This window comes from Galeopterus variegatus, unplaced genomic scaffold, assembly GCF_000696425.1.
Source record: "Galeopterus variegatus unplaced genomic scaffold, G_variegatus-3.0.2 Scaffold2844, whole genome shotgun sequence".
In the NCBI taxonomy this organism is placed as follows: Eukaryota; Metazoa; Chordata; class Mammalia; order Dermoptera; family Cynocephalidae; genus Galeopterus; species Galeopterus variegatus.
The window spans coordinates 242,104-254,428 of NW_007728955.1; positions in this window are offsets into that span (position 1 = coordinate 242,104).

Here is a 12,325-nt window from a genome sequence, read left to right on the forward strand (position 1 = left end):
AACCCTCGGTGCTGCGCCCACCCCTCGCTCAGCCAGTGAGCGGGAACGGGTCTGTATGTGGGATCCGAACCCTCGGCGGGAGTGCCGCCGCGCTCCCAAGCGGCGCACTGTAGCAGTGCGCCACCGGGCCGGCCCGAACATGGGCTTTATGCTCTGTAAAAACTGACCCTCACCCGGCTTCTGGGGAGCAGGCTATGTTCTGTTTCTCGATTTGGATGCTGGTCTTTACAGGGGTGTCCACCCTGTAAAGATCCATACAGCCAAACACCCAGGATGTACTTCTGTGCATGTGTCACCCATCAACAAAAAGCGCCATTGGCTCTCCTCTGAGCTGCTAGTGGCTCACAGACACCAGCCTGCGAGGTAGGAGCGAGGACCCCATTTGGCAGAAGACGAGAACGAGGCTCCGAGAGAACCAAACCCTCATCACAGGTCTGCCGGGAGGGTTCAGGGAGAGCCTGGCTTGTGCACATGGGAGCACACCCAGACTGAAGAGCCCACCCTCCCGGTTCCTGGGATTCCTAGGAACATAGAATGCTCCTGCTAACTGGGACCCCTGAGAGAGGACAAACTATCACACTCAAGCATCAAAATTGGTCAGCACAGCTCGTTAGAGCACAGCCTCGTAACACCAAGGTCAAGGGTTCGGTTCCTGGTACTGGCTGGTACCAGCCAGCCACACAAAAACAAGAAACAAACAAAACCAACCATCTGGTCTTCCCACTGGCCAGGTAAGAAAACTGAGGCACAGAGAAAATCAATGATTAGGCCAGGTCTCCCAGTGCTAAGAGAGAGCCAAGATTTGGAGCACGACCCTGCCTACCCGCCTGCAATACCACGTGTTTTCTGCGACAACCCTCCTTCCTGCCCCACGTTTCTGCCAATATCTGAATCACACCTGCCATCAATACGCACAGGTGCGAGCAGAGGTGTGTGAGTGGGGAAGGAGGAGAGGAAGAGGAGGGTGGGAGGAAGAGGGGCTTCAGGAGCTGCCCACCCTGAGTAGCCCTCTCCCTAGCATGATGCTCAAGGCCTTGGCCAACCAGGCTCTCATCCTCATTCCTGTTTTTCTTGCCGCCCCACCCTCCACCCCCCATGCCAACTTGTGCCTGATTTCCAGCCACATGGGACTCCTGGCCACCCCCCTCCCCACCAGCCTGTTGCTCTCCTGCCTCTGAGCCTTTGCCCAGGCTGTTCCCTGGGGCTCTGCCTAGCAAACCTCTGTGCTGGGCATCAGGGTTGCAGCCATGAGCCAGGGGGTCATGGGCCCTGCCCTCAGAGATTTCAGTGGAGCATGCAAATGTGTATCTGGGAGTGTATCTGTAGGAATGTATGTGAGTGCCTTTAGACAGGCTTTTATAAGCATGCAGGGATGTATGAGGACGTGTATATTTGCATGTACATCTTTGTATGTATGTGAGTCTATGTGTGCTGTGGTTTGAATGACCTCCAGTTCATGTTGGAACTTAAACCCCAAAATGGTGGTGAAAGGTGGGGCCTTTAAGAGGTGATTGGATCGTGAGGACTGTGCCCTTGTGAAGGGTTGATCCATTCATGGAGCAAAGGGTTGATGGTTTAGTGGGTGGTCATGGGCGTGTTCTGATGGCTTTATAAGGAGAGCAAGTGAGCAGGTTAGCTGGCTAGCTGATGACATCCTTGCCATGTGATACCTTGCATCACTATAGAGAGTCACCACCCAGAGGATAGGCCCTCACAGATGTATTTCCTGGACCTTGGACTTCCCAGCCACCAAAACTATAAGGAATAAATTTAATTTCCTTATAAATTACTTAGTTTCAGGTGTTCTGTTATAAGCAACAGAAACAAACTGATACAATGTGGATTATGTACAAGGCATGACTGCGCATATGTATTGCTGAGTCTGCAGGTACATATGTATAAGTATGAATAGCTGCATATATGCATAACTGTGTACATGCTTGCATGCAAGAGTGCAGTTATGTATACGTGCATCTTTGTGCATTTTTGTATGTGCATCTTTCATGTGCCTGTCTATCTGTTTGTACTTAGCTTTCAGTGCAAATTTGTGTGTGGGTGGACATTTCTGTGAATGTTTATAAGCACATGGGTTGGACATCTCCATGGATGCAGGAGTTGCATGGATGTGTATGTAATGGCCGTCTGTACATCTGTACATCTGATGTATATTTCATGCATGGGTGCATAATCTCCGTGCACACCTATGTGGTTTCTTTGTACATACATGTGTGTAATTCCTCTGCACACGTGCACATTGGCGTGGGTAGCTCTCCCAAGTGCATGCACATTTCTGCCTGTGCTGTGTCTGTTTTGCCTCCATGCACATTCTGAGCATACACACCATGCGCCGAGTGTGCATATCCCCTGCAGTGTATTTTTTATCTCAAACATTGTCATTTTCAGCTCTAAAATTTCAGTTTGAATCTTTTTACTATCTTCTATGTCTCTACTTTTTGAAAATATGGAATATAGTTATAATAACTGTTTTAGAGTCCCTTTCTACTGGGCCAACATCTGTGTCTATTCTGGGTCAGTTTCAATTGATTTTCTTTTCTGTTTTCTGTTTTCTTTTTGATTATTCTGTTCTTTGTGAGTCATATTTTCTTGCTACTTTGCACATTTGGTAATTTTTCCACTGAATGCCAAACATTGAGAACTTTTCGTTGTATTTTTATATTCTTTTAAATCTTCTTGAGATTTTTTCTGAAAAGCAGTTAAATCACTTGGGAACAAATTGATTCTTTTGGGTCTTGCTTTGTGATTTATTAGGTGGGTGCAGAGCAGTGCTCAGTCTGGGGCCAATTATTCCACCTCTGAGGCAAAACTGTCCTGAGTGCTCTACCCAATGCCTCATGAGTTATGAAGTTTCCAGTCTGATTGGTGGGAACAGGCACTATTCCCAGCCTTGTGTGAGCACCAGGCACTGTTCTCTCTGATCCTTTCAGATGGTTCTTTCTCCAGTCTCTTTAAAACCACTGTTTCATGTATTTTTTTCTGAAATATTTGGTTGTTTCAGGTAGAATACTAAATCTGGCCTATTGTTACTCCATCTTCACCAGCAATGAAAGTCAATCATCAATAACTCTTGAATCTGTCAACTTGTCTCCCACCCCCTGCCACCAATTACCTCTTGCCTGAGTGACACCCATAGCCACCCAAGGCTATGTCTCTGCTCCACTCAAGCCATTTGCCATGCAGCAGCAGTCAGTGATCTTTCCAGATTGCAGATCTGATGACACCCTCCCCAGCTTCAAACCTTTTGCTCCTCCTTGTCTTTGTGCTGATTTCAAACTCCCACCCATGGCTCATTGGGTCTTGATTCTGCCAAGCAAATTGAACTGCTTGCAATTTCGCCGATGGGTCATCCTCTCTCTGCAAGGTCTCTGTTCATGCTGTTTCTCTTGCCAGGAGCTCCTGCTTCCCTCCCCTCTCCTCCTCCTCTAGCCTCAGCACAGGAGAGCCTGCTCCAGGTGCCCTCTCACCTCTCAGGTAGGACCTCCCTCCCCTCTGTGCACCTGCCCTTGGCACAAAGTGCTCTGAACTGTGGCTGCCTGGGATGGCAGTGTCACCTAGATTGGACCTCCCTGAGGGCGAAACCCTGCCTAGTTCACTCTGAGTCCTACCTAATACATGTGCTGAATGAACAAATAAATCCTAATACAATATTGGATTAGGTCCAACAGGGAGAGTGGACATAAAGGGGATGGAGGCCAGAACTATGGGTCAGGAGACCCTCTCCTCCCAGCCCTGCCCCAACTCGCTGTGTGATTTCTGGCTGGTTACTGCTCTGGAGCCCTGTTTTATCCATGACAAAGTGGTCCCCGAGGTCTCTTCTGTCTCTGACTGTTATACACTCACCCATTTCCACAGTATCGTGGAGTGAATCACAGTCATGTTAAGCCCATCTCCCTGTGTGACTGATGGGGAAACTGAGGCCTGGTGGTGGGGTGGCTGGGGACAGACAGCTGGACCTGGGTTGCTCAATGCATCAGTGGCAGAGCCCAGCTGCAGGTCCATGTGCGGCTCTCAGTTCTGTTCTTCTGGGCTTTGGCAAGGAGTATGGAGGAAATGAGTCCCACTCCCCGTGTCTTGGAGGGGGTGGCCTCTTGGGCCAGCTGAGGCACTCTGGAGTCGTGGCCAGGACTTCTCTGTGTCTGCTACTTCCCCAGGATTCAGAACCCACCAATAGGGAGGAAGAGGAGAAGTGTCACTCTGAATCGGTGGTGTATGAGATGGGGGAAGGACTGTGCTGGGGGAGCTCAAAGTCAGCCCAAGGTCAGCCCCTGTCCTGCTTAATTATTCATTAACCAGGCAAGTCCTGGCATTGAGTTAATGGCCAGCACAAGGCTGGGGCAAATTCCTCCCTGGAGGGTGGGCATGACTTGCAAGGGCAGGAAAGCCTGGACGTGAGCAGGTGGTGGAGAGGCTCTTCATTCATTCATGCATTCACTCATTCACTTCGCACTATGTGCCTGGCAGTGATCAGGGCCCTGGAGGTCCAGCTGGTGCAGGGACAGAGCAGTGGAGACAAGGACAGTCCAGGGTGGTCAGTGCCTGCCCCCTCCCCGTCACCCTAGGGAGAAACCTGAGGCAGAAGTGGGGCTGGGGTGGCACTAATGTCCCTCCCTTCCCTTATTCTTCTTGCTCTGAGACTGAGCAGCCTGAGGCAGACGTCTCTGCCCCTCAAGAGCCTGAGCCCCCCTCCTCATCCTCGCCCCACTTCAGGGCACTGTCGGAAGGCAGTGGACAAAGATGGCTCTCCTTACCAAAACGAAAACAAAAAGCACACTCTGGACAGCTGCAGACCCTTGTCCCGGCCTCCCTGGGTCAGCTTGCAGACCCTTGTCCCGGCCTCCCTGGCTTTGAGAACCGGAATCCCACTGCTGGACAACGCAAGCAGGCCTCAGTGGGGTGGGCAGGAGAGGTGGGCCAGCAGTGGGTTCCCCCCAAGTGGGCTTTGGCACCCCCAAGGCTTTCATCTTGGCCTCCGTGGGGCACCCTTGACCTCTGGGGGAGGCACGTGCTACGTCCTCCACAGCCAGGTCCCAACCTGGATTCTGACTGGGTGGGCCCAATTTTAGGGTGGGTCCCCTCTCAGGTCAGAACCTCCGAGAAGGCGAGAGGAGAAGGGTGCGGGGAGCCGGGGGACGGCTGCGCGCGGTGGCGGGGCGGCCGGGCAGAGGCGGGAGCTTCCCTGGCAGGCCGGCAGCGCCCCCCACTCCCAACAAAGGCCCGCGGGAGCAGAGGGCGTGTTTGTTCATTGCCGGGAGGCGCGGGCAGGAAGCGGAGTTTCAAAGCGGCTTCACCCTTTGTTACCCCTGCCCGGCCCCACCCCCCGCCCCAGGCTGCATTCCAGAACCAGGGGGGTCCTGCCCTGGGAGAAATCGGCTTAACCGGAGCTCGGGTTACAGCCCAGCCGCTCCGGAGGAGATGGGCCTTCCCAGGCGGCACCTGGCACCCCGAGGGCCGGCTGCAATGTGCCCGACCCACTGGTCCCCACTCAGGGTCCACCCTGGGACCCCTTTCAGGCTCTTGGGGGAAGGAGCTGGGAGAAGGAGACAAGAAGTGGGGAGGACCCACCCCATGCTGTGCAGATGAGGAGCCGGGGTTGGGTTATTTTTCAGGAAAGGAGTCTGGGCTGCTGTTTCTGCCCGGGGTCTGACCTCAGACCAGCGCTCCAGGGGGCTTCTGGCTTGGATGAGGTGGGCCGCGGCCAGGTGGATTCCTTCCTTCCGTGTAGATGGAATTGTGCTTTATCTTATTTTTAGCCCTTTCTTGAGGTGTATTTTACATTTGGCGAAATGCTCTACTCTTAAGTTACAGCTGCATGATTTCTTACGTTTGTGTCACACAATGAGCAAGACCTCAAACATTTCCACCCTTCCAGAAAGTTCCCTCGTGCCCCTTCCGCTCACATACACATCCCAGCTAGAACCACTGACCTGACCGCTGTCACCACCGATGACGGTTTTGCCTTCACATGAGTGAGATGGCGGAGCAAGTGCTCGTTCGTGCCTGGCTTCTGTCGCCAGCGTCATGTTTGGGGGATTCGCCCATGTTGCTGCACGGCCCAGTTGCTGTCCTTCGTCAGTGCTCAGTAGTACTTTGTTGCTGGTTTATCCCTCTGTCAGTGGTCATGCCAGTTGCCTCTGATCTTGGACTCTGATGAATGAAGCTGCTGTGAACATCCGGGTACCTGTCTTTGTGGAGAGGGAGGGACTGATGTGACTTTTTTGTTTATTGCCTGATTCCCTACTAGGAGCATACAGAGGCACAGGGCCTTTGCACATGCTGTTCCCTTAGCCGAACACTCTGCTCCCTGTGCTTGGTGTGCCTGGCTCCTTCTCATTATTCAGGTCTTAGCTGAAATGTCACCTTCCCAGGGATGCCCTCCCTAACCACTTGGTCTAATGATGTCTCCCACCCCTTCACACCAGATTTCATTCTTTAGTTGCATACAGAGGCACAGGGCCTTTGCACATGCTGTTCCCTTAGCCGAACACTCTGCTCCCTGTCCTTGGTGTGCCTGGCTCCTTCTCATTATTCAGGTCTTAGCTGAAATGTCACCTTCCCAGGGATGCCTTCCCTAACCACTTGGTCTAATGATGTCTCCCACCCCTTCACACCAGATTTCATTCTTTAGTTCTGTGTTGTCTTTGTGGCACTAATTGTCATTTGCTGCCATCTTAGCCCTGTACTTGTTTCCTTTCTGAGGCCCCCACCAGAGAGAGGTTCCTGTTCTTGGAAGGCAACCCCTTCGGCTTCCTGTATCCCAGTGCCCAGCACAGGCCTGGCACGGATGGTGACCAAGCAAACATTCTTAGGTGCATCTGTAGGTGTTGGGAAGTGGCGACCCTGCCAGGCTGAGTGCAACCTCCCCTGGGGAGGCTTCCTGCACCTGTGACCCTTGGCCTAGGAGACCAGCATGTGCCAAGGAAGGCCAGGAGATGTGTGGGCCAGAATCAGACCTCTCTTATCTTTCGGCCAGTGGTTTGCCCACAGTGTTGTGTGTCAAGAATGAGTAGAGGCGGTGGGGACAGGGCCAGCCTTTTCCCTCACTCTTGTCTCAATCTGAGCTGCTCAGCATCCATCTGTTTTATAAATACGGGTGGAGAAGGAAAGCCTCCCTGCTGAAAAAGAAGGTGTGCAAACCACTGCTGTAGGCAATGGGGAGCCATCAAGAGTTTGAGGAGGGGAGGGGTATGGAGGCTAGCCCGCAGTGGCAATCCAGCCTGGGTTGGTAGGAAGGAGAGCCACCTTTGATCGTTTGCCATCAGCCTTCCACGGGCTTGGAAGCTACAACACTTATCTGCAGGTTGCTTTATGCCTGAGAGCAGAGTAGAGAAAGACCCACGGGTCCACGGAGCTGGGCAAGTTCAGAGAGCGAGAGCAGCAGGTTGGGGTAACACAGCAGGGAGCAGCAGACTCTGCTTGGCAATGGGGAGTACAGGCCCCAACAAAAGGTGTTAATGTTAAAAGTGAATGTTAGTTCATTGTGCCTTCCAGCACGAGCACCCACAGGCTCAGGGGATCCTGCTCCTGAGCTCCAAGGGGCCACTGGGGTTAAGCACTGTTTGCTGAAGGCTGGAGAACCAAGAAGAAAAAGAGGCATGCCCAGGGTGAGTGCCCACACAGCTGGTTAGAGGCAGAGAGGAGAGGAGAGGCCGGCGCCCCTCACACTGCCCCTCCCCACACACCCCTCCCTTCGGGCCCCTAAGAGCCAGGCTGGATGGTCTCTCTTTAAGGGCTTCTCCTCTCTCTACCCCGGGCCCGGCACCCAGGCAGGGGTGCTGAGGCAGAGGCAGGGTAGGTGTCGTGTCGGGGCTCTGTCTGAACTCTTGTGGGGCACTGGGGGAGGGGTGCTGCTCACCCAGCCCCTGCCACTGCCAGAAACTCTGGGAGTGTAGATGAATCAGTGGCATGTTTGGCACATTTAAGTGTTGGCCGAGCCTTAGTGTGTGCCAGGAGTAATGCGATCAGGTGGGGATACCTGGTGGTCAGGACAGGCTGGGGCCTGTGGCTCACAGCCTGGGGAGAAGCTCCAGGCCAGTGCTGTGACAGGGGACACTGCACAGGAGGAGGAAGGGAGCAAGAAAAGAGAGAAGAGGGGCGGGGCCACAAACGTTCCTAGGCTGGGGGCAACACATGCCAAGGCCTTGGGACAGGTGTGAGCAGGGTCCCCGCAGAGCTGTCAGCACAGGTGAGTCTGTGGGGCTGGGCAAAGAGGCTGCCACGAACCAGAGTTAACCACGTGGCCAGCCCTCCTCACATCTCCCTTCTGTCCCAGTGCAGAGCTTCTCACACTCAGGTTCGCTGCAGAATCGTGGGGGTGCGGAGAGGTGGGAAGATGCTTAAAATACAGAGTCTCTGGCCCCACGGCCAGTGGTTCCAGTTGGGCCAGTTTGTGAGTGGGACCCCATAATCTTCATCTGCCTTCCTCTCACGAAGACACTTGTGATTACAGCTAAGACCTACCCAGATAACCCAGGATAATCAAGAACCTCAATTTAATCACATTCGTCAAGTCCTTTTTGCCATATAAGGTAACATCACAGGTTTCAGGATTACAGTCCAGGTACCTTCAGGGGCCATTAGTCAGCCTACCATACACCCCCCCAAGTGATTCCAGTGTAGAGGACGATTCTAAATACTCTCCTGGGAAACCCTAGCCTGAAGGTTTATTTAACTGAGGCTGCTCTCAGAATTCTCTGAGCTTAGACAAATGTGGCACCATTCAGCATTCATTTAGCAAACCTTCCTGGAGCTCCCTCCCTCTCCAAGCCAGGCCCTTTGCTGGACACTGCAGACACGGCAATGACATGGACCCAGCCCCTAACACTCTGAGCCCGGCTGAGGGAGACATCAGGCTTCTGGCCCCTGACCAGAAAACTAATAATGGTCTTTGGAAAACAGGAACGAAATACCCTCCTTTTTGACGTGTGTGTCACCTTCCCGACATCCGTCCCACCCCGCCCCCAGTATATGGCAGGTCTTGGACTGGAGATATTCCAGCTTTAGGGGTGGGTCTTATTTTGTCTAAGCTAATTTCCTGCCAGTTGATTGGTTCAGGTGCTCTGGTCTAAGCCAATCAGTGCACAACATCTCCTGGTGGCCTATGCTGGCGCAGGAAGCAGGTGGCCTCCACCGTTCCCTGAGAAAAAAGCTGAAGAGGGGACAGCACCACCCCAAGGCCTGCCCTGCCTCTGGGCTGCCTGTCGTGCTATGTTGCAGCATCCCTATTGCTTACTCCAGCCTGAGTCAGATTTCCTGTTACTTGCAGCCAAAAGCATCCTCACTGCTGCAGTGTGGAAAGGGAAGCCCAGGCAGCTGACTCCCCATGTGGCCCTGAGACCCTGCCCCCACCCTCTCTTCCTCACATCTCCCACCCTCGTGCTGCCCTTCCCCAAACACACCTTCTAGCTGTGCTCCCTGAGTGGCAGTTCTCCAGAGTTCTTCACCTGTCCTACAAGGTTCAGCTCAAATGTTGCCACCTCCATCCCGTCTTCCCAAACCTCCCAGGGCAGGAAAATCACAACAATCAAGGCTCACCTGCAGAGCAGGTCCCTAACTGGGACCAGGAGCTGGCTGAAGCTTTACAACAGGATCAACCATGAAGAAAGTCCGTTATCACTCCCATTTTACAGATGAGAGGTTAGAAGTCGGCCACAGAGGGTCCAGACAGCAAATCCAAGGTCTGCTTGTCTCCCAAGTGCACGCTGGTAATGAACCAGCTGTGCGATTCTTCTTCCTTCCAGGCTCAGAATTTGGGCATTTCTTGCCCCTCATCTCCCTTGCACCCCAGCCCAGGAGCACAGAAGGGGCTCAGTAAATTCTTGCTGAGGAAAGGGCCGAATAAACAGAATCTCCTCCTCATACATCCTGATGGGCAGACCTGCGGACAGCACCTGCTACAGCTGCGTTGCTGAGACATACCCAGGTGCCAGGTGCTTAGGGGAAAGCCGGAAGAAGGCACGTGGGGCAGTGTTGCCGCAGGCCTTTTAGCAAAAGGCTGAGGCAACCTCTCATTGCCCTTCCTGTTTATGCCCCACAGCAACAAAAAATCCTGTCTAATTTTTGCCAGGTTAAAAACCACTTCTATCACAGCACTTGATTTGATCTGATGCCAGCGACGATCCCATTAAGCACTTTCTGGGTGTGGAGGCCTCTGCTAAGCACTCTATGTCCTTGACCTCGCTGGACTGCAACCTTGTGAGAGGCATGCTATTTATTATCTTTGTGATGCAGAGGGGGAAACTGAGGCCCAGGGAAGGTAGGTGAATCGCCTGAGGTCACCCTGCTTGGGAGAGGCAGAGGTAGGATTAGAACTCAGGCCTCCTGGTCCAGACTTGAGCACTCTCCACTGCTGCCCCCATGATGGGCCTGCTAACCTTTCCTCAGAATAGAGGTGGGAGCACGGGGGAGGGGGAAAGGGAGGGGAGGCCTGGGTTCCAGGGCCTGCTATGCCCAGTCCTAGAGGGGTGACTCTGGCCAAGAGGGGGTTTCACTTTTCTGAGCCTCAGATTCCTAATCTATAAAATGCTCACAGTACTGGTGACCACCTGACAATATTTTTGTGTGAATGACAGAAATTTTTCTTAGGCTGTTCCCTCTGCCCTTGAAGTTCTTCCTTGGCTCTTCAAGGGACCAGCTCCTCCTCATCCCTTAGGTCTCAGCTTGAGCGCCCCCTGACCACCTGTTATGGTCTGAAGGTTTGAATCCCTCCAAAATCCATGTTGAAACTTAATCTCCAATGTGACAGTATTAAGGGGGGGAGGGCCTTTAGGAGATAATTAGGTAATGAGGGCTCTGTGCTCACGAATAGGATTAGTGCCCTTATAAAAGTGCTTGAAGGAGTCTCTTTGGCCCTAGCTGCCCCTCTGCCACGTTAGGACACAGCATTCGTCCTTTCCACCATTGACAGGATGCAGTGAGAAGGCACAGCCCTCACCAGGCACTGAATCTGCCGGCGGCTTCATCATGGGCTTTGCAGCCTTCAGAATTGTGAGAAATAAATGTCTATTGTTTGTAAATTATCCAGTCTCAGGTATTTTGTTGTAGCAGCAGGAATGGACTAAGACACTACCCCTACCCAAAGCAGCCCCCCTCTCGCCCCTGGTTGCTGTCCTGGTCATTACCTTGTTTATTTCATTCCTGGCCCCTTTCTCAGGCTCTCCTTAGCTCTCTATTCATTTGTTTGTTTGTTGTCTTTTCCGCCAGACCATGAGCTCCGTGAGGGCGAGGGCCTGTCTGCCTCCCCACTGGTATGTCCCCAGCGTCTGGCACGGTGCCTGGCAAGAGGAGGGGCTGCCTGTTGCAGTGGTGAATAAATAAGTGAAAAACAATGCACATAAGATGCTTAGCACGGTGCTTGTCACACAGCGCCAATAAATGCTATCTGTTGTTCTTACTACAAGACAAACAGACTCAGAATGGGAGCCTGTCTACGTGTAACACAGAGAACTTTGGGTCACCATGAGCGCTACTGCCTTGGTGAGAGCAGAGAGTGGGGTGTAGTTGGGGGACCCCCCCACCGAGCATGTTTGAGTTGACGTTTTGACTTGGGTTGTGGTTGCGGGAACAGAATGGGGAAGGGCTGCACTGGCGAGGTAAGTTCTGGAAGTGGGAAGGCTGGGGGTCAGTCTGAGTCGGTGCCAGCGCACCTGTGAAGTCCTCAGAGACACCCCACACCCCAGCCCTGGCGGGTCCCACCTGTCATTTCTTCTCACACCTCTCCCCAGTTCCTTCCCAGCCCCAGAGCGCCTGTAACGACCAGTTTTGTCTCCCGTGAGTTCCTTGTCTAGCGTTCATGGTGGCCGCCTAGGACTTAGCATGCACCTGCACACAGTAGGCCTCCACAAATAAGTGTTGACTAGATTAGTAAACTGCATGGGAGGCGGCTCTAGGGCTGTGATTTTTTACCGTTCTCGATCACTGAAAAACCTAAGAAACCGAAACCTTTGGATCTTTCCCCAGACAAATGCATCCAATACATGACATATAATTTCAGGGACACCCCCACCCCCGAAAGTCATCCATAAATCCCAGCTTAAGATCGGTCTGTGCATGGGAGGGGGTGTCCCTGAGACCCCCGGGGAGACAGTGGGGAAGGACCCACGAGGGCCACTGGGGAGCCCAACCTCCCCCCAACCGGCTGGGGAGGAGTGGGGCGCACGAATCCCTTTGCTTGTCCTTGCCGCTCTCCAGGAGAAGGAGAGGACGAGAGGAGGGGGCGACCTGGCAGGACGGGGGGACACCGCGGGGACACAGGAGGAAAAGGGGCGGCGGGTGCGAGAGAGGGGGGCAGGGGCGAGTGGGAGAGGGCGGG